General features: G+C 41.4%; 1 protein-coding gene across 2 annotated transcripts in view; it reads left to right on the top strand.

Annotated features, from left to right (window-relative positions):
- Positions 1–5028: 5028 nt before the first annotated feature.
- zfhx4 (zinc finger homeobox 4) overlaps positions 5029–8623 on the top strand; it is an 84532-nt gene continuing 80937 nt past the window's right edge. Inside the window, exon 1 of one of the 2 annotated variants that reach the window (XM_085287421.1) lies at positions 5029–5196. The gene's annotated coding sequence lies outside the window, so the exon portion shown is untranslated. Of the gene's footprint in view, positions 5280–8623 lie in introns of both variants that reach the window. The other variant, XM_085287423.1, reaches the window with a different exon arrangement.

Below are 8623 nucleotides of genomic sequence, written 5' to 3'. Positions count from 1 at the left end.
GCCAGAAATAGTTTAATGTAAAACAAATAACAAGATTAACAAGACTGGGACATTTTTTTTCAGTATTTTCCAGTATTTTAATTACATTTTCATCTGAGCTGCTACACGTCATCTGCAGATACAATGACACATGCTTACAGAATATTAATTTAAGTCTCTAAAAATAAAGATTAATGTAACATTTACTGCATCAGAAAATGTCAAAACAACCTATGCCAGAGTATTTTAGAAATGCTTACTCAAAATGTATCCACTTGTCAATAAGGTGGATATATGTCTGATATTTTCAGTTTTCAGGTCAGTCATTTCTTCTGAATATTTTTTTAAAGCACATAATCTTCCATTAGAATTCATTTTGGAAATTCTACACCTGATTGTATTTTACTCTTTCCATTCATGTGTGGTGCAGGTGTGTAGTTGCGTGACTTCATGGGCTGGTGTGTATGTGTGCGTATTTATGTTTCATAATCTCACATCTCACTGTGGGGCGTTCTAAAAGGATTTGTCACTCTCAGTTCAGATGGGCTGATTGTGAATTAAATGTATTTTTAGGCACCTTTTTTCTGTCCCTTTGTGAACCCAGTTAGAATTGAGGTCAGGACACACAAACAGACATACACACACATACAAATGCGCACGCCATCTCAGAGAAAGACACATAGCTTTCAGAACAAATCACTGTTGAACTACCCTATGTGGAATGATTCTGACATTTTGTTTGGGAGAAATAGCATTTAATTGAAGGGAGGGGCGATACGGATGGCAGTTATGGAACCAAGGGAAAATGTCTGCATTTCAACCCAAATTGAAAACATAACAGAGTTTGTGTTTGTGTGTATTCCTGCGTGTGTCTGTTGAGGGGTTTCAATGCTATCCACACTTTGCTTGCTTGTTTGAGGGTGATTAAGTTCAAGGTATGATGTTTATTCCTTAAAAAAATGCATTCATTTTGTATTATAATACGAAGTATCTCTTTAAAATCTAAAATTTACCCTGGTTTAAACAAAAAATCTGCAGGTTTGGAATTTACATATATGGTGAGGAAGTGCAAAGCTTTCATATCTCCACAAATTCCCTTTTGTCTTTAATTTTCAATTTAAATAAATTTAATTCTGTACAAATTGTCTTTCTAAAGATGTAATAGGCAGTTAATGGTGGGAATTACAGATGTGTTCATGCATTTTTTATATCCAAGAACAGAACCAGCTATATCATTTTACAAATTAGGTAAAGTTTCACATTCCCCAGAATAATTAGTGACTGCTGTTAAATTGATGTTTCTGTTATAATACATCTTAAAACCTGCTCATTGCTGCACGGAAACCCTGTTTCTATTGCCCCCAACACTGTAGGGTCAGAGGTCAGAGTCACCTCCAGATCATGCATCAGGAGCTGGGAGTGTTTTGCTCACCGAAACTTCGGTATGGTAGGTGCTTGCAAAAATGGCTGCTTGAACAGGGGTCATCGGGTTTAATGATGGTCACTTGGAAAGAAGGTTGAAGAGCCCTCATAAGGACTCTTCTAATGTAGTGATGAAGCCAACAAGCGTCTTTCGGGGTCACTGCACACCTCAAAAGATGACGCCTCTCTCTCTCTCTTACTCTCTTTCTCTCTCTCTCCCCCTGTAGTTCTTGTTCTTTATTCTCTCTTTCCCTTCAAGCGTTGCCAATTTGTCTGGGCTGCATTCCCTAATCCGTGCGCATTTACGCAGTGGTCATTGCGCCTCCGGTTGACTTGATTGGCTTGTTAGACGATGGCGTCCGGGCAGGAGACTGACTGAATGTACAAGCCCACAGCTGACAGCAGTGTTAGGTGGTTACTCTTTGTTTTCTAACGTGCTGCAGCACAAAAAACATTTAAAATAAAAATAAAAATGGCGAAACGAACATGTTCAGTGTTTGTTTTTTAAATTATTATTATTATATTGAATCAAAACAATTACTTTCACGAATGTATTAATTTATTTTTAATCGAGCTAATTGAGTTAATAGCATAGCCTTATTATTTTTTTATAAAGCATTTAAAAAATAGAAATCGACATAAGTTTAAATTATTCAAAAATCCCAGTAATTTGCAACATTACCTTTTAATCAGACGGTGGTTTTTTTAAACACCACATGACACACTTGAGGTTTTTCACTCAGAAAGCTGAAATGTCAATCTGACCACAGAACTGACTTCTTAGTACTGACCGGTTATTTGCCGTGTTGGGGTGGCCCACTGAGTGTCAGAGGAAAGGCGGGGTGTGGGGGTGCGGGGGCACGGATGGATGGATGATGGGGTGGGAAGGTGGAGGGGGTGACAGTCCCCAAGAGAGAGAGAGTAGGGGGTTCCTGGAGCTCTAAAAAGGACCTCTCGGACCACTAAATTGACATGTTCACGCCATGGGTTGTCATGAAGAAAGCACTTTAATAAGCCATGTGATAACGCACAGTATAGCGGTCTTGTTTCCTTAGGCCATTAAATGGCAGGCCTTTACTTTGGATTCCAGACTTTTATTATTATTATTAGTAGTAGTAGTAGTAGTATTAGTATTATTATTATTATTATAGATCAATAATATTCTAAAAAGGTTGATTTTCCCAAATAATGAAATGATCAGTGCTGCATATTTAAATTAATTTGTCAGTAATTTCTTGGTATACTCTTTTTTGCGAGAATTCCTCGTGCATTATTGCAATAGGATATGCAGAATATTTAAATACTGATTGTAGAGATTGTAGTTACATTACTAACCGGGAATCATTACAGTTATTTTGTTCTATATTGTGAATACTGTCAGCTGATTTTTTAATTTTTATTTAATGGAGCATACAGGTGCTTTTGTTCCCATCCACGGCAGCTTTACCGGTGTAAGTCCACGTGGATCTGAGTGATAATCAATAGAATGAAGAGAGTAGTTGTGTGTGTGTGTGTGTGTGTGTGTGTGTTTGCGCGTAACGATAAAGCCGTTTTTTGGGGGTGGGTGTGTGTGGAACCGGGGGGTCCCATCCCCCACCACCGTCGTATGGAGGACACTCACTGGACGCGTGTCTATTAAACAGGGTTCAACAATGAAAAAGATCGGAGGACCAAAGGGCCAAGTGGGAGGAGGGCAGCAGGGCGAGGTGAGACTGAATGGAAACAGCAGTGATGTTGGCTGTGTGTGTTGTGTGAGAGGGTTGCACACGGGGAAGCGGGGAGGGCGTGTGTGCTTCCGAGGGTGTGCAGGCACTTATAGTGTTGCTTTTCCTCTCGTGAGCGACCCGAAATGCGAGCGGCGACGTCTGCCAAGTCACCCTTCTCTCTCTCTCTTTCACTCTCCCTCCCTCTCTTCTCTCAGTTCTTCTGCTGCGTCTCCTTCCTCTTTGCCTTCAACACTTGTTCTTGTTCGGGAGCAGTATCACAGCAGACCTTGCCCCGCCTGCATCTGGGTAAAGACTTTACAGTCAAGGGCCATCGATTGCGCTTATCAAATAAACAGAGTGGCACCGGCGAACCCACCACCCACACCTTCACCCCTGTCTTCTCCCTCCGTCTCCTAATCTCATGACCAACCCCTCCCCAATTGCACTCCACCTCTTTCCCTGCCCGAGAGCCCCAACAGCTGTGGTCCCATGTAAATTTTACATGATTGGCACCTCCTTATTTTACCCCTCCGCCTGTCCTAATTCCCCCGTTTCTTGCCCCACACACCTCCCATATCACGTTGCATATTAAAGCACAGTTTATGCAATAGCTCATCTGAGAGCGGGCACTTGCTGTCATGTCCATACCTTTTCTTATGTCATTTGCATATGTGATTATAGTGCATGAAGTGCTTGATTGTTGGTGGGTTTAGGTTATGTGATGCTGAAATGTGATATTTGGCATGCAGAGTGGGTTTTGTGGAAAGCAGGGGTACTGAAACGATTCCCCTTGACCCTTGAAATGCAGCGTAATCCCGTGTGGCCACGTTTGATTAGGGCATTTTCTTTCTAATTGTTGTCATCAGGACTCGCACTATCACTGTGCATCTGGAAGCACTTTGACATCTAAGTCAGTGGTCCTCAAAATCTGGATTCAAGAATCCTCAAAGGCCGCGCCGGAGAGGGTCACCCCCGGGGGTAAAGCGCAGAATTGTTTAATTTCACTGTGATTTCATTAAGCCAGAATTACTCCAATTAGAAAGCACGTGTCTGAACAAAGGTTTCACTTGTGTCACTGGCATCACTTAAAACAGGTCTGCGACGCAATTTTAAATCAATAACGACAACAACAAAAACTGTATTGGTCACCCCAGGGACAAAATCCAATTAAAAGAGGACCCCTTTGTGCAAGGTGTGTCCATTTGGGGGTCCTTGACATGAAAATGTTGGAGAAGCCCTGATCTAAGTGACTGAGGCAAAGGGCTGCTTTGACAGTCTTTGTTTTTAGCTCAGGCGCTACAAGCTCTCCTTTTCTTCTCTTTTTTTCCCCCTTCTTTGCTTTTTTCATCTCTCTCTCTCCCTCCCGCTCCCTCCCTCTCTCTCTCTTTAAAAGAGAGCGGAAGAATGGGCTGATACCGGTCTCATGTTGCGTATGGATTTTCGTTTATATAATCGATTGAAATGACCCAATACATTGATTTTGGGTTCAGTGTTTTACAAACAAGCGTTTATGGGTCTCGATTTTATGTTAGGCATGATGGCAGTGTGACACCGACGCGCAAAGAAGTCGGAGTTGTTGATTTTTAAATAAATGATCTAAATAGAAACAAATAAATATCTATTGTTTCATGTATAAAAGAATAGAAAAAAGTGTGACTGGGGTGGGGGTGAGGGGGGCAAATAAAAAGGGAAAGGGAGACAGAGAGAAAAAAGACAATATTGTGCTGCCTCTCTCCTTAATCAAATAAAGTGATGTAAAAAAAAAAAACACAACGCAACACACGCGCGCGCGCGTGCACGCACAAAAGCATTTCCTTCCCTCTGAATTTCTCCTTGAATTATATGCCATCACTAGTGTGTGTGATTGCGGAATATTAAATTAAAGTGGGATAAGTCCGCACCGAGGCGGGCTGCGTCCAATCCGCAACTCATTTCCCCTGTTGTAGCACCGCATCACTGCGCTCCTCTCTTTTCAATGACAATGTGCCAAATCTGGGCATTTTGAAAACACTTTCCATATGCTATTATCGGATCGCTACTGAGCAAGAGAACGACGAAAAGAAGGAAAACGGAATGCTTTATACCAAAGGTACCAAGAGTCTACATTTTTATGTATCTTCTTTTTTCAGTGGCTTATTTTACTTTGTGCTTTTTGTGGGAATTTAAGAAGAGGTAAGAGGAGGTAAATTTGAAGTTTTTCTTTTTTTATATATGTATATACCGATTGCATATTTATGGACCGTTGCTGGGTGGCTTTAGGGTTGAGTGTGAAAACGTCGAGAGAGTTTGTGTTGAGCATCTGTGGACAAAAAAACTTCATTTGTTTTTAGTGGTTTTCTCACATTTTCCTCTTTTATCACCAAATTTTAAAAAAAAACTGCCCACTTTCCTTTGAGATGTCCTGTCAGTCAAGTAACTGAAGTAAGATTTTCAAAAACATTAATTTCGATTAGATAATTCAGTCTTTTTTTATTTATTTTCAGATTAACTGATTTTTGCAACTCCACACCTTGGATTTTATGTAGGCGATGGTTTTGCAAGTGGTTTTGCTTTTAGAGGATTTCTGTGTGTCACGTTTATTTTTTATATTTTAATTTTTTGAGGTCAAATGCATGTTGAATGGCTTGGCAGTTTTTTTGAAAGATCAATTTTCATTTTTTTATTTGTTTTTTTGTTCACTTTACTATTCTGGAGACAGTGGCGAAATCTCACATAGGTGCCAAGCGTTGGAAGAGTTACAATTAACTTCTTATTGTCTGTTTTATGGGCCCTTTATGAAGCTTGTTTGTGTATGTGTTTGCTGGACGAGAGTTGGCCAGTGGGTCAGTGTGGCAGGTTGCGGATCAGAGCTATGGGCTTTTGCGTGTTTTTTGTGTGTGTCCTGATGAGGCAGAGGGGTCAACCCTGCAACCCCATGAGGGCGCCGACGCATAGGACAAACAAGGTGGACGTCTCATTGCACATCCAGAAAAAAAAAATTACGATCAGGTGTCCGCAGTAGACATGAAAGACCGGGTTTAAAAATTACTAAATAAATATTTAAAATAATAATAACATAAAAATCAAGCTGAACATCAACAGAGGTTTCCAGTCTGTCTTCAGGGAATATTGATGAACCAACAGTCCCTTAGCATATCCCAGTGTGGTTAGCCAATATGGCAATTTCTCCGGACATTCAAAGTTATTGATGTACTGAAGTGACAGAAGACCACTATGGGTGTTTAATGCCGCCTTTCATATATATCAATGGAGGCTTTAAAATAAAACAAACTCGATTCATTTAATGTTCGATAATTACTCTATAACTCACAGTTTAATTTCAGTCTACCTGGTGTGAGCTTCTGGTGATGCGAGCAAGACATCTCCCTGTAATTTATTTTCTTTACACACAAATACTCACATGCTCGTGCACACTCACACGCACGGAGACTAACATAAGCACGCACACACATACGCGGAGAGAGAGACACACACACAAAAACAGAGAGACACTAACGGAGTTTACAGATAAAAATCTGCAATTAATTGAGGATGCTGCTGATGTGAAAATAGGGAGAAATATTAGTTAACGCGGTCTATTGTCAAGCGGTCCTCCCGAGAAAGAGCATCGTCTGCTGGGAGAGAGGGAGGGTGGAGACCGGGAGGGGGGTGGGGGGAGATTTACAAAACGCAGGAGGTTAAGATAAGCGGTAGCCTGTTTCAGGTCTCCAAATCCGCTTTGTAATTTCTCGTTTTCTCATCGAAAAGCGATGAAATAACAAACGCAACTCCGCCGAAAATGCCAACGGCGCGCGCAAATTTAAGCACACACGTGTAAAATAAGTACATCCCTTCACAGAAATGGAGACGATCGTAGAGAAAAATAAAAGAAATGAGGGTTGTATAATCTACAAAAGTCCTCCGTTCTGGCGAATAAAGTCACAAATGGCATATAGGGTCCACTCCGTACTGCTTCTGAAAGATCAGCGCACGGCCCCCGGTGGACTTTTTTACGCGTCCGCTGCTGAAGCGGGTAAAAATCGACTCTCCGAGCCGTCTGTGAGCGACGCCTCCCAGGGCTGACAGGCTAGAAAAACCCCCCTGTAGGACAGGGAGGCAGCTACAGCAGTAGCGCAGCAGCAGGAGCCTTGGATCCGGGTGAAAAGTGACGCCTCTGTTCATCACCTCGACCCACCCACCCCCTTTGTTGGAGACCTCTCTAAACCCAGAATAAACAGCCTCGGGTCGGGTCGGGCTCGGATCTCTTGGCTTCTTAAGGATCCAGTTGGTATGGGTGCAGTCCAGTCAATGTGGCTGCGAAGTAGACCAAGTACTTCACTTGCCAGCAGCAGCCTTATCATCACATCCCAAGTCCCGGCTCATGCAGTTCAATTCACCCCCAGCTTCGATTTTTTTCCACGAAGGCGAACAAGATCTCTTGATTTTCTCCCCGATTGAGACTGTGTAAAGTCTTCCTCTTGCCCAAAAGCCTCTATTAAGAAACCGATGGGGGAAACACGGCAAACTGTTTGCACTGAGATGATATAGGGCTAAAAAGAACGCTGCACTTTGTAAGGACACTAAATGTAAAAGGCAGTGAATTGAGCTTTGAATAGACACGGTGATTTTTGCGTGACCCTGTATTGGATTTTGCAGTTTGATTCTACTGAACCCACACGGGGCCTCAGTAGTCCAGAAAGGGCAGAGATGACTTTCCAACATGTGGTGGATTACTGTGATCCTTTGTGGCTCGATGTGTACCATTATATGCAACAGATCGCATGCACAGTCATCACTTTCAGTAAACAACGAGAATATTTTTTACACACACACATAACTACGTAATATAAATCACTCACATGTAATTTATGTTGTGTGTGTGTTTTGTTTTTACATATAAAGGTAGGCCTGACACACAGGTCCATTTTGATGCGCAGCAAAAAGCCGGTTCTGTGGTTTTGAATCTCCTTTCAGGTATTTTTCCCCTCTCTTTATGTTTTTACGTTCGTTATTGATCAAAAGTGTTATTCGCAAAGCGCAGTTACCGTTTTAAAAATCACATAAAGATTTTTTTTTTATATTCTACAATTTCTCGGAATCAAAAAAAGACATTCTGAGCTTTACACGATTAAAAAAATCATAATTTGCCTGTAGTATCATAATCAATAAAAAAAACAAGCTGGTGTAAAGTACACACAAAAAATATGAATCCTATCTTTGTTAAATCACATCTTAAAAGACATTCTTGTTGGAGCATTTTGCGCTGCACCTCAGAAATATTCATCTGCACAACTTGCTTTATTTATGTTTTTTATGGGAAAAGATGACTTCTAAGTGCTTGTAACTAATTCGAAGTCCAGCCTTTTTTTCATTTTGCTGTGGAGGAAGCGGTTGTCCATTGTTCTACATGTGATTTGGCCCTCGGAGAGAAACCATACAAAAGGATTCTCTGCGCGCATAGACCTCTGCGGCCGCCAGGGCTCCGTGTGCGCGTCATTTGCAATGTGGAGACTGTTGATCAACTCACTAATTACACT

This window comes from Mchenga conophoros, linkage group LG9 (assembly GCF_057382185.1).
Source record: "Mchenga conophoros isolate Kocher_MC1m ecotype Shallow Benthic linkage group LG9, M_conophoros_male_GT1.1, whole genome shotgun sequence".
In the NCBI taxonomy this organism is placed as follows: Eukaryota; Metazoa; Chordata; class Actinopteri; order Cichliformes; family Cichlidae; genus Mchenga; species Mchenga conophoros.
Note: the sequence above shows the minus strand (reverse complement) of the source record. Positions and strands in the feature narration are given on the sequence as shown.